The sequence below is a fragment of the Sminthopsis crassicaudata genome, chromosome 2, assembly GCF_048593235.1.
Source record: "Sminthopsis crassicaudata isolate SCR6 chromosome 2, ASM4859323v1, whole genome shotgun sequence".
Classification (NCBI taxonomy): Eukaryota; Metazoa; Chordata; class Mammalia; order Dasyuromorphia; family Dasyuridae; genus Sminthopsis; species Sminthopsis crassicaudata.
In genome coordinates this window covers 123,490,384-123,505,017 of record NC_133618.1, presented here as the reverse complement: position 1 = coordinate 123,505,017, position 14,634 = coordinate 123,490,384, and positions in this window count along the sequence as shown.

Here is a 14,634-nt window from a genome sequence, read left to right as displayed (position 1 = left end):
ATTATACTATCTCAGAAGAACTTAAAGCTTTTAGACTCCCAAAACTAGCTCTGAAAACAGCATCATTAAAACCTTAAGCTTGAGACAATCTGCCTCCTACCCTTGGACCAGAGCATGCAGCTAAAACAGATAGGTTAGAAAAAAAAGAACCTTATCATAGAAGCTACTATGGTGATAAGGAAGAGCAAAACAAACTTAGAGGAAGACAACAATATCAAAACAACTACATGCAAAGCCTCAAAGAAAAAAATAGGTCTTAACTTCTCTCCCCCCCCCCCCAATTCCTGGAAATGCTCAAAAAGAATTTTAAAAACCAAATAAGAAAGGTAAGAAAAGAAGCAAGAGTGGTGCAAGAGAATTATGGTGTCAACAACTTGATAAAGAAGTAACAAAAAATACTGAAGAAAATAAGGATGAAAGAGACACAAAAATCCACCAAAGGAAGACTCCTTAAAAAGCAAAGTTGAGCAAATGGAAAAGGAGAAAATAATTTATTTAAAATTTGGGCAGAGCAGCTAGGTGGCACAGTGGATAGAGCACCAGCCTTGAATTCAGGAGGACCCAAGTTCAAATCTGGTCTCAGACACTTAACACTTCCTAGCTGTGTGACCCTGGGCAAGTCACTTAACCTCAGCTTCAGGAAAAAAAAATTAAAAAATTAAATAAAATTTGGGCAAATGGAAACCAATGGCTCCATCAGACATCAAGAAACAATCAAACAAAATCAAAAGAGTGAAAAAAATAAAAGAAAATGTGAATTATCTCATTGAAAAAATGAGACCTGGAAATAGATAAAAGAAGGATAATTTAAGAATTATTGGATTATCTGAAAGCCATGATCAAAAGAAGAGCATAAAAGAAATTGTCAAGCAAAACTGCCCTCGTATGCTGGAACCAAAGGGTAAAATAGAAATTGAAAAAAATCCACCAATTCACTTCCAGAAAGAGATTACAAAATGAAAACTCCCAGGAATATTATAATCAAATTCTAAAGCTTCTAGATCAAGGAAAAACAACCGATAAATGATCAAAAAATATTAACAGTTTTCAGAAGAAGAAATCAAAGTTATCTATATTCATATGAAAAATATTCAAAATCACTATTGATTAGAATAATGCAAATTAGAATAGCTCCAAGATACCACTTTACACATACCAGATTGTCTAATCTGACAGAAAAGGAAAATAAAAAATGTTGGAGAGAATGTGGGAAAATTTAGCACTAATGCACTATTGGTCAAGTTGTGAATTGATCCATCCATTCTGGAAAGCAATTTGGAATTATTCTCAAAGAGCTATAAAATTGTAATACTTTTTGACCCAATAATACTACTGCTAGCTCTGCATCCCAGAGTGATTTTAAAAAGAAAAGAAAAACCTATATGTACAAAAATATTTGTAGCAGCTCTTTTCATGGTGGTAAATAATTGGAAATTGAGAGGCTACCCATTAGTTGGGGAATGACTGAACAAGTTGTATATGATTGTGATGGAATATTACTGTGTTATAAGAAATGATGAGCAGGTTGATTTTGGAAAAACATGGAAAGTCTTACCAGAATTAATGTAAAGTGAAATGAATAGAACCAAAAAAAAAAATGTACACAGTAACATCAATATTATACAATGAGCAACTATGAAAGATTTAACTGTTCTCAGCAGTACAATAATTCAGGACAATTCTGAAGAACTTATAATGAAAAGTGATATCTATTTCCAGAGAAAGAAATGATGAAGTCTGAATACAGTCAGAAGCATGCTTTAAAATATAACTTCTTTATTTTTCTTGGGGTATTGTTTTTTTTGTTTTTGTTTTTGTTTTTGGTCTGTATTTTCTTTAGCATGGTTAATATAGAAACATGTTTTGTATAACGTGTATAATCTATAGCAAATTGTTAACCTTCTCAATGAGGGCAAAGGAGAAGAAGGAAAAAAGAGAGAATTTGGGACTCAAAATTTAAAAGATGAATATGTATTTAGTAAAGACAAACTATTAAAAATTAGCCAAAAAAAAAAGAACCTTTGGCAAATAACATGGAATGGGAACACTTGATATGGTTTCTTTTGGCATGTATCTTAGTGTTTGCAGACATACATTATCTCACTTGACTGAATTAGCATGATGATAATATTCTTGATAGTTAATTTGTAGGTGACAGAGATAAAAACATAGGGGGAAATGGAGGATAAAAATCCAGAGGTTGGAATAATGTGTAGTATAGTATGGTATAATGAAAGAGCACAGGATTGAAAGTTAGAAGATTTGAGTTCACATCTAGATAGTTCTCCACTCTGATCTTTGTGACTCTGGGGAAATCCTTTTAGCCTTTCTGGGCTTCAGCTTCCTTTTTTAAAAAAGAAAGGATTTGGGCTCAATGATCTTTGTGGGTCCTTTTCAGCCTGAAATTCTATGATCTCTTTGTACCTGCTTCCTCTTATTATTTTGGGGGATTATGTCCTATCTACCTCAAAATATTGTTTTTATAAACCTTTAAAGTGCTCTAGAAAAATCATCTATTATCATAAGGTATATGAAATTTTGGGAGTTTGTCTATTAGGTAGGAAGGATGTGTTCTTGAGATAGGGGAACTTGATTCCATAGAATAGTATATTGTTTATTTAGTTCATTCAACAATCTCATATTATAGAGGAGGAAACTGGCTAAGGGAAGTATATTGGGCATTTCCCACAGTGTCACAGCTAAATAACTATATAATCAGGATTTAAACCCAAGTCTTCTGATTCCCAAGTGATGATACTTGCTATATTGACCCTGGGTAAGCCACCAAACCTCATTGATTCCCGGTTTATATGTCAGATGAGGAGGTTGGAATCAATGACTTCTAAGGTCCCTTCTAACTCCTTATCTATGAACTCATGACCTATGATCCTATGAAATGAGGACACATAGAGTCCATGAAATTATGACAAAATGTGTCTACAAAGGACGGATTTGAGAGCACTGACTGATGTTTATGCTCAAAAAATCCTCTATTGAAAATAAGATACTGAAAATGTTGAAGCAGTAAGTCAGGAGGATGGAGGACCTGTAAAAAGTGAGGGGAACAATGGATAAGGAAAAGAAAGATGCTACATATCAACCATTTCTATTGATCCACCATCGAGTGAAAGTAATTGGGATCAATCTGTCAATCTCTTACCCCCCCCCAAATCCTGGACACAGAATCATTTAGTCTGAACTGGCATTCTCTTCCTGTGCCCGTTAAAAAAGTTCAGAATTCAACAAGGGTTCTATGTGTGTCTCTGCCGAACATAAGAGACTTAGATCCCCTGTTTACTTTGGATGATGAATGTTCAAATGAGAAAAAGCAAAAACATTTAAATTTTTCCCCCCTTTCAGTTTTTTAAACAAAAACAAATTGTAGCAAACGAGCTTTTTTGGCATCCTCTGTGAATGAAAATCCATCAGCCTAGATTAGCCAATGGAGCCTTCATTTCCCATGTTTATTTTTATTATTTTTTTGCTCTATGATCTGAAAGTTAAAAAGTATCACTGACTTGGCTGATGAAGTATTCATTTATCAGAGGAGTGGCCTTTCTATTAGTAGAGTCAGTCAGGTAAAATGACCTTTCCCCTTTAAGAAAAAAAAAAGGTTGATTGCAATCTGAGAACAGGGGTGAACTGGGTAGAGATTTGCTCTCCCTACATCCACTCCCACTTCTCATCTACTTCTCTGCTCCTCATTCCCACCCCACCCCCACTTCTAACTCTAAGATTTCCTTGGAAATTTGGTCATTTAACAAAAAAGCTTTTTAAAATATTAAATCTCCCCCCAATTAACAAGCATTAAGTTTCTCTCCCTTCCCCCTACCCTTTGGGAAAAAAAAAAAAAAAAAAAACACCCTGGTAACAAAAACACATAGCCAAGCAAAACAAATCTTCCCATTGGCCATATCAAAAATATGTGTCATTATTCCTGCAGGGTCTTTTAATCAGTCATTCAACAATCATTTATTAAAAGTTTGCTATGCATCCATTTGAGAATTTTCAGTTCTTGGCTAGTCAAGGTGCTTAACCAAAGATAGACATGATACCATGAGGTGTTTGCTTCCTGGAGGAACTGTTCACAGTTGTCAGAGTCTTCATGGCTTCTATGTATGTTGGCACTAGCCAAAGCCCAAGGTGAAGAATTTTGACCTTCTTTCAAGGTTCATTTCAGGTGCCACCTCCCACAGGAAGCCTTTCCTGATCCCCCTAATAGTTAGTACTCTCTCCTCCCTCAAATTAAGTTTTATTTATTTATCTTTGTAAATGTATTTCTCACCAACCTCCAAGTAAACTCTATAAGGGCAGGGATTATTTATAAGTATTATCTTTATATTTTCTGTACCTAATACAGTTCCTTGCCCATAGCAGGGCTCAATAAATGCTTGATGGAAGGAAGGAGAGAAGGAAGAAAGGAGAGAGGGAGGAAGGAAAGAAATAAGAGGGAAGGAGGAAAGAAGAGAAGGAGGGAGGAAAAATAAGAGAGAAAAAGGGAAGGAGGAAAGGAGGGAGGGAGAAAGGAAGGGAAGAAAAGAAGGATGGGGAAGGAAGGATGGAAGAAAGAAAGGAAGAAAACAAGGAAGGAATGAAGGGAGGGAGGCAGGGAGGAAGGGAAAAAGAAAAGAAGAAAGGAAAGGAGGGAGGAAGGAGGAAAGGAAAAAGGAAATGAACACTTACTATGTGCCAGCCGCTAGGCTAAGCACTTGACAAATATTGTCTTGTTTGGAATTGGGTAATCAGCAAATAAATCTGCAAAATTAAATAGCCTGTGCAGTCACTAACAATGAGCATATAGGTGACAGAGCTAGGCTCCAAACACCAAGGCCAGTGTTTTGTCCATTATACCATACCTCTTACTAAAGGGGTGCACATATTCTAGAATATGTGGGGAACCACAACTTCCAGGAAAACAACTTTGATGTTCTCTCTTATGATGGTTTAAATTACCTGTATCAGGGGTGTGGAACCTCTGGCTAGTCATATCTAGTCTATTGCTTCATTTTATCCAGAGGCAAATATCTAAGGAGATTTTTGTTGGACACACTCCACAACTCAGAGAATAATTTTCTCCTAAATGGGCTACTGTACCTATCCCATTTCAAGTACAGCCTCTGAAGGTTTGGTAAGTGCCCTCAATGAACAGTAACTAATGTATTTAGACCTGGATTTCTTTTCTTCCCCTGAGTTTTTATTGGGATATATGCATGTACATACATAGAGATTTAGACATATTATATATATGTATATGTATGTATTTCTATATACATATGTAGTATGAATATATATGTACATATTATCACTAAAAATAAAAACTAGATTTGATTTTTTTTTAGAGGAAAAGGCTCAAAACAATGAAAAAGTAATAATTCAAATGTAACCTTTAAGTATTATTTAATGATGGAGTCTTAGTCTCTTATAGAACAAAGATGACACAATCAATTTTGTATGCCTAATCAATTATAATACATAAGGACAGTTCCAAGATACCAAATTAAAATTACAAAACTCAAATTACTGCAAAACTTCCAGAATTCCAAGGGAAAGAAGCTTTTGATTTTTCAAGGCTTCCCCCTACCCCTATCTGACAAGTTATTTCCTAGAGCTCAAATGCCTGTTCTAAGCATTAAAAAACTTAGCAGACTATCAAGAGGTAATAATTTTGTCTGATGCCATAACCCAAATAGACGTGATAAGCAGTTTAAGTTTCTTTAATACACTTACCTCAGAACCAGTTAAGTCTTCTGTTTCAATAAGATTATGCATGATCAATTCTGATGGACATGGCTCTTCCACAATGAGATTATTGAGACCAGTTCCAATGATCTTGTGATGAAGAAAGCCATCTACACCCAGAGAGAGACTGTGGGAACTGAGTGTGGATCACAACATAGCATTCTCATTCTTTTTGTTGTTGTTTGCTTGTATTTTATTTTCTTTCTCATTTTTTCCCTTTTTGATTTGATTTTTCTTATGCAGCAAGATAACTGTATAAATATGTATACATATTGGATTTAACATAGTTTAACATGTATGGGATTACTTGCCATCAAGGGGTGAGAAGAAGGGAGGGAAATTTGGAAACAAAGTTTTACAAGGGTCAATGTTGAAAAATTATCCATAGATATGTTTGAAAATAAAAAGCTTTAATTTAAAAAAAAAAGTCTTCTATTTCTCCTTTCTCTTCTAGGTTTCTTTTCCTCCTCTGAATCTTCCTTTTTTTCTTCTCCATTTCTCTTCTCTTCTTTCCTCTTCTGTTCTTCTCTCCTCTCTTCCCGTCCTCTCCTGCTCCTCCTTTTTCTTTTCTTCCTCTTTTTCCCTCTCTGTCTCTGTCTCTCTCCTTTGTTTTCATCTGTCACATTGTATTTTCCCTTTTTATTCTCTTCCTCTAGAGATCTTTCTACATCTCTATTCTTTAACAAAAGTGTGAAATATATATATATATATATATATATATATATATATATATATATATATAAACCTATTTATTTATTTATTTTTGTTGAATGTTGGGATACATTTTTTCCAGTTAGTCAACAAGAATTAATTAAAAATTTACTATTTGTCAAATATTATTCTAATCACTGGGAATACAAAGAAAGTTATTTGCTCTTAGAGCCCTTACATTCTAATGGAGAAGACAAAACACAGATAACTACATACCTAAGGAAAAAAAGTGAAAGTGGAAAGTATTCTTAGACATTGTACTTAATTTTCAGAGAGTAAGTTAAAAATATGTTTCTCTCAAAACAAAATGAAATTAAGTTACCTTTGCCTTTTCAGTGGCCCTTATTAATTATTCCTCTTTGGCCCCATGACCCCAGTTTAGAAAAAGCATCCTCCTCCTTGTCATATTCCTATCTGAAAGCTACTTTTCTTTCTTTCTTTTTTTTTTTTGAAAACAAAGTCACTTTATTATAAATTTTTGACAGTATATATGCATGAGTAATTTTTTTTATAACATTATCCCTTGTAATCATTTTTCCAAATTATCCCCCCCCCTCCCTCCACACCCTCCCCTAGATGACAGGCAATCCCATACATTTTACATGTGTTACAGTATAACCTAGATACAATATATGTGTGTAAATCCAATTTTCTTGTTGCACATTAAGTATTAGAAGTATTAGATTCTGAAGGTATAAGTAACCTGGGTAGATAGACAGTAGTGCTAACAATTTACATTCACTTCCCAGTGTTCCTTCTCTGGGTGTAGTTGTTTCTGTCCATCATTGATCAACTGGAAGTGAGTTGGATCTTCTTTATGTTGAAGATTTCCACTTCCATCAGAATACATCTTCATACAGCATTGAAGTGCACATCGATCTTCTGGTTCTATTCATTTCACTCAGCATCAGTTGATGTAAGTCTGAAAGCTACTTTTCATTGTCACCACTTTCCCCATTCTGTTTCTGAACAATGGGGTCTTAAAGCTTTAATTTTGACTTCTGAGCACACTGGTAGAATCCATTTGCAAATCCATTCAGAGCCAGTTTGGATATAATCCTCTTTTTATTCAGGATTCAGGCTACAATTATGCCTGGAAGCCAAGGTTTAGCTCAGATAGGTCTGCTTATTGGTGAGCTTATCCTTTCAGCAAGCCCTTTCTCTTCCTCACACTCCAATGCTGTCATGGATCTGGTCTAATAACCAATAAACATTTATTTGATTATTGTTGAACCTTGTCTCATAATCTGCATCTGCTATGATTCTGTTCCTAATACATATAAGCCTCCAATAACAAGGCAGGCAAGTAACCTGGCCAGTCAGTATTCTAGAAATCTAGATCAGTCCCTCACCATTAAAACTCCCTATCATTTCTGGGATAAAATTCAACATTTTCTCTTAAAGATTTAAACCTTTTCATAATTTAGCTTTGTAAATTCATTACACATTGTTCCCCTAAACTAATTCTATATTGTAGCCAAACTGATCTATTTACTGTCTTTTCTGTTTGTGACTTTTCAACTCCTGCCTCTAGATTTTGGGATATACTATCCCTCATGCCTTCTATACCTCTACTTCTTGGAATTCCAAGGCTACCTTCAAGACCCAGCGCAAGTAAAAAGTGTTATGACATAGTGGAAAGAATGATGTATCTGTATTTGAATTCTGCCTCTCCTACATCCTAGGTCTATGGCCCTGGGTAAGCCCTATATCCATCCCTCTATCAATCTCGTTTTACTCATCTGTGAAATGAGGACAACTAGTCCTGGGCTTAGAGTAGACAGACCTGAGTCCAAATCTGGCCTCAGACACTTATAGGCTATATAACCCTGAGCAACTCATTCATCCTGTGTAAATGTTTCCTCATTTATAAAAATGAGCTGAAGAAAGAAGTGGCAAACCACTCTAGTATCTTTACCAAGAAAATTCCAAATAGGGTCCAAAAAGTTGGACAATAACAAAGGGGTTAAATTAGATGCTTTCTAAAGTTGCTTCTAGTCCTAAATCCATTATCCTAAAAAGTGTCACTTCTTTTAAGAAGATTCTATGTGAATTTTCCCAAAGTAATTCTCTTCCTCCCCACTCCAACTGAAATTCCCAAAATTAATATATACCTATTTTCTATATGTCTCCTATTGACTTTTCTGTAGACCTATTGTGTTCCTTCAGAAGGCTGTAAACTCTGATGGAAGGGACTGTTGCACTTTTGTATTTGTAAATCCAGCATCTAAAACAATGTGTAGCACATTTGTTGTTATTCAATCGTGTCAGATTCCACAGGATACTATAAACTGTGGATGTAAACTCTAAGGGAAGGGAGTGTTGTACTTCTGTACTTGCAAACCCAGCATCTAGAACAATATTTAGCATATTGTCATGTCAGACTCCAGATTTGTTTATAAACTAGAGAACATACAGAGATGGGCAACTATGATGGCAAAGAGCCATAAGTTCATACCATAAGAGAATTAACTGAAAAAAGTAGAGATTTTTGTTCTGGAGAAGACTGAAATGTGTGAAAGACTGTCACATGGAAGAGGAATCAAGCTTATTCTTTTTGGTCCCAGAAAACAGAACTGAAAATAATGCAAAGGCATTGCAAAAAGGTGTATTTATCCTTGGTGTAAGGAAAAACTTGCTAACTGCCCATAAGTGGAATGCTGTGTCTCAGAGAGCATCAGGCTACCCCTTCATTGGAGGTCTTTAAGCAAAGGGTAGTGGACTTTTTCTCTGGAATGCTAAAGTGTAGATTCTTTTTCACACTATAGTTTGTACATTAAGGCCTCTGAAGCATCTTCCTTCTCCGAAATTCTTTGATTTTATTACAATCACTTCCAGCAAGACCATTGATGAGGGGAATTAGCTAAATAATATTTCCCTGGGAAAATAAATTTATTAAAATGAGCCTCCAGAGACCATCATTAATCAAGGTTTATATTTCTCTGCTCTCTGGATTATCCCTGCTCTTCCACCTGATAAGGCTCATTGATATGATAATTATCCTATGGTAATTACCACCTGCATGCAAAAGAAAGGGACTTTTTTTTTTTTTTTTTTTTTTTTTAGTGAAAGAGCAAATTGTTGCATATATTATAACCAAGGGAGACTATAAGAGAACTGAATGGAAAACTTTTGTGACTAAGGGAATTAGGAATGACAAGCATGTGTTCCCCTTGGGAGGAGTATTACCTGTATATATCTTCATAAACAGAAATGTGTCCTAGCATGTGTTGAATGCTTTTCTTTTTGTTTCTTCAATTAAAAAATTGGTAATGACCGAACTGGGAAAAGTCTAGGAAAGATTTAGATTTTTCCAAGGATTATTCAGAATAACTCTAAAAATTATCCAATTATTATCCATATGACCATGGGCAAATCTCTAACTTTTTTTGTTTCAGTTCACCTATCTGAAAAATAGGAGTAATACACTGCCCAGATTTATTGTGAGGATCAAATGGGATGATGGATACAAATTACACTTTTTAATTCGGAACTTTGCTACCAAATCTAATAAAGTATGTATATTCTTTGACTCAGTTATAGCATTACTAGTTTTATATCCCAAAGAGATCAAAGAAAGATGGAAAAATTTATGTGTGCAAAAAAAAAGAAAAAGTTATAGCAGCTCTTTTTGTAGTAACAAAGAACTGGAAACTAAAGGAGGACCCCTATCAATGGGGGAATATGTAAACAAGCTATGGTATGTGAATGTGAAATACGATTACACCATAACAAATGATGAAACAGATGGTTTCAGTGAAACCTGGTAAGACCTGTATGAGTTAATGCAGAGTAAAGTGAGGAGAACTAGAAGAGTGATTCATATTATAACATAAATATATAGAGAGATATTTGAAAGACTTAAGAATTCTGATCAATTCAATAATCAATCACAGTTCTAGAGAACTAGTGATGAAATAGGCTATACTGGATAGAGGTGAGGGATTTTGGATACAGAATAAAATACATCAAATATAGCCAATAGAGAAATTTATTTTGCTTGATTATGCATATTTGTTACAAGGGGGAAATATTTAACTTTGTGAACCTTAAATGATGTTGTTGCTATTGTTTGTCCTCCATTCTCAAAGTTGACCACCGCATCAGGGAAGATAATGCCATGATATGTAAGTGAATTGGATTTGAGTGGAGGGAAGGCTGTGCAAAGTCACCTACCTCACTTTCTCCTCTGTTACTATCTAGATCCAGTGGCCAGATATAGATTAGGATGACTGGAGATGGCTCTAGATGCAGTGGGAGAGATTGGCCTTTTTAAAGTTCAGTTTGATTCAGGTCCATTCAGTGATTAAGATTAAGTAAGACAGAAATGAGGCAAAAAAAAAAAAAGACTTTTTAAAACTAGTCAATAAACAAATAAATAATGATAAGCTTAGATGTTGGCTATTATTTTTATTACCTACTTCGCTATGGAAGAAAGCTTCTCTTAAGCCCTATTGGTTATGAGCTTCTGATACAGTCAGGACATTTAGATTTTAATCTTGGCTCTGACACTTACTAGCTGGGTAATCCACTTAATTTCTTTGAGTCTTGGTTACCTCATCTGTAAAACAAACAAGGGTAATAATGCCTGCATTACCTCCCTCATGGGGTTGTCTTATGAAAAACCCCTTTGTAGCCCCTATGTAACTCATGAAGTGCTAGAGACATGTGAATTATTATTATTACCTGAGCCCCTTGACTCTTGCAAAGTGCAGCTGGAAAGCGCCAAAGGACCAACATCTGCTCTCCTTTGGGATGTGAAAGCCTAAGAAACTAACATGTTTTTCCAAATTTTAGAACCTCTGTTTGTGGGTAGAGACCTAATGTGAAACTTGCTCCTAGGACTGAAAGATTTATTGGTGACCTCTCAGGGCAAATTCACTCATGGTTCTCTGCCTCAATTTAAATACTCAGGAAATAAGGATAACAAGGCCTCCCTCTCTGAGAGACTGTGAGAATTCAGATCTCTTGACCCGGGCATAAGTTTAAATTCCAGGCCCCACAAGCAAATCTTTACAAGGCTTCCCTACTTTTGACCCATCCAGCTAACTGTCTCCTCTCTCTGAATACTTTTTCCATGGGCCCTAGATACTCCTTCTTTTATATAGGCTCAAAAATTCTGCAAGGGTTAGCTAGCTAAATTGTCTCGCTCCCTGATTATAGGAGCACTGCAATCAATACAATATAAAATTTTGGCTTCATGCTTGAGAACCTGTCAGAGACAGTGTCATTTGAAGGGTAGTAAAAGGCAAGGATGCCCTATTTCTCTAAATCATGAGGCAAAGTATACTTCTTGAAGATTCTAAGAGTGGGGGAGATAAGGTATCATCCTGAAAAAGGATGGAGTGATTGTTTGTGTCCCCTCCTCTTGCTAGATCGAAAAACATCCTAAGGTAGCCACAGAGCAATCATACAGTATAAACAAAATTATTCAATAAAGTGGCTTTTATTAAGTGTTTGTTATGTGCCAGATGCTAGGAGTAAAAAGACAAAAATCTAACAGTCTCCTTCCCTCAAGGAGCTTACATTCTCTGAAGATAAGTGGCAGGAGAAATATAAAACCAAGAGCCAGCTGAAACCACAAAAGAAACCAAGAAGCCAAGAAAAAATTTTAAAAACCCAAATTTATATATTATTAATTGTTATAATTAATTAATATAATTATATTATATTATTAACATTATAGAGGAAATTAATAGCAGAATTGGAATCAAATCCCATTTTTTTCTGCCTCCAAATCCAGCACTCTCATCTAAATCACATAATAAGACAGGTTTTGCTATAATTGATTTGGAGAGTAATTTTTTTTTAATGTACATATGGTACAGAATACATTTGTCCCACCAGAACTTTAGCATTTCTAACATGGCATTGGCTTTTTATCCTGGCAAAAGCAAAGTCACAAAGGAGTTGGAGCTGAAAGATCATAAGATGATAGGATCTTGAGTTCAAAGAAGCATCTAATTCACAGAGGAATTGAAGCCCAGAGAAGGAAAGGAACTTGCCCTGTTTTTGGAGCTATTAGAGATTTGCCAGCACAAAGGGTCAAAGAAATACACAAAACTTTCTTGCATACATTAGTATAATAACAGGACCTCTGAAACTGAATAGACACTATAATTGTAACACCATAATGATAATAATTAATGGAAGAATAATAACTTCATTTTCCATTTCCTCTTGCTACCCTTAGTCCAGGCATCATCCAATCCTGTTGGAAACACTACAGTCTCTGGCCCAATTGTAGCCTTTTTTTAAAAATGATGTAACTTCATAGATCTTAAGGAGCATCACATTGTCAATTAGACCAGGAAGAGTTCATCATCTTTTGAATCTGGGCTGAGAAATTTGGTCTAGAATGGATAGATTTAGGTGCTGGAATTACACAGAACACAGGATTTGGGGTCAAAGATTTGAATGTCCTATCTGTCACTCATTAGCTGTGTATTGTTTAGTCATTTCTGACTCTTGTGGTTCCATTTGGGGTTTTCTTGGAAGATTCTGGAGTGATTTGTCATTTTGTTCTCCAGCTCATTTTAAGGTGAGGAAACTGAGGCAAACAGGGTTAAGTGACTTATCCAGGGTTATACAGCTAGAAAAGTCTGAGACTGTACTTGAGCTCTGGAAGAGGAATCTTCTAGTCTCCAAGCCTGAAACTTTATCCACTGCACCACCTAAATGCCCCCAATAGCTGTGTGACCTTGAACATATTACTTTCTCTATCCAGACCTAGGTTTCCTCCCCTATATAATCAAGAGATGATTAGAGGCAGGATAGAGAAGAGAGAAAAAAAGGTGGGGGGAGAGGAATGAGGGAGAAAGGAAGGAGAGAGAGAGAGAGAGAGAGAGAGAGAGAGAAAGAGAGAGAGAGAGAAAGGGAGGGAGAGAGAAAGGGAGGGAGAGGAGAAGGGAAAGGGAGGAAGAGAAGAGAAAGAAAGAGAAAGCATGAACTGTACAATCAGAAGACTTGGGGTAGAATCCCAATTCTGCTAACTGCTTATATGACCTTGGACAGCTCACCTAAACTCTTGGGGGTCTCTGTTTCCTCTTCTATAAAATGAAAGGTTTGTATTAGATAATCTCTGAACTTTCTTCCAGCTCTGAATTTGTAATCCAATAACCTCTCTCTGCAAACATCGTCCTGTTAACTGGTTTGGTTAGCTTGCTGAGCTTCATTATTTTGGAGGAAAGGAAAAGAAAGGAATTTGCCTTGTTTGGATTCAGAATCAGATGAGGTCAGGTAATAACAAGTGCTCCCTGCCACTAGCCTTCTTGCATCTCATTATCCATCCAATCAGTTTTCCAGACAAAGATGTTGATTGTCCCCAGATGGAGGCCCCAGCCTCTGTGATTGTACGAAGCTCATGCTAACTCAGCGCTTTGCTCAGTGACCTTGAGGGTTCACAGGCCAGACAACCAGAGCAGACTGGCACGATGTCCATGCCTGTTGTCTCACCCCCTTTGAGATGTTCATTTAAAACTCCCGAAAGGGGGAGGGGAAGCAGAGTTCAACCACAAGACTCTTATTAAGGCTTTTTGGAGCCCCCACAATGAGATTTGACGTCAAGCTGCTGAGTGGGGGGGGGGGTGAAAAACTCAGGGGTCCCAGAAAAGGAAAGCTGTATTAAGAAAAATGTCTTTTTTTTTTTTTTTTTTTTTTTTTTTTTGTGGGGAGATGTATGACCTTGCTTCTGCCTAGGATTTCCAAAAGCTGACAGAACAGAACAAGAAAAGTCTTGGAAGAGTTATGTAAATTATTTGCTGGGTTGCCAAGAAAGACTGAAGTTACAGCTGCCCAGGGAGAAGAAAAAAAAAACATTTCCCTATATATTCATGCAATAAAAAATGTCCTGCATTTCAGGGGATATCCTTGTTGGCTCCTGTACATAAGAAATCCAGAGCTGAAGTGAACCCTACTTCAGAAGCAGAGCTGGGGAGTTAATTTGATCCTCTGTTTGAAAATAGCCTATGTTTGAGTAAGCAAGAGATTCATTTCCTTGGGCCACCTCTGGAAGCTTCTATGTCCTCAAGAATTCAGTTTCTCCCATACTTTCTTTAGTAGCAAATGAGGAACAGTGACACACTCACATCTATCCATTCCCCTCAAGTCCCACTGAAGCCACTCTTGTTCAAACCCTTTCATCTTTTCTACTATAGATTATTTAAAGAATTTTCTGATATTTCT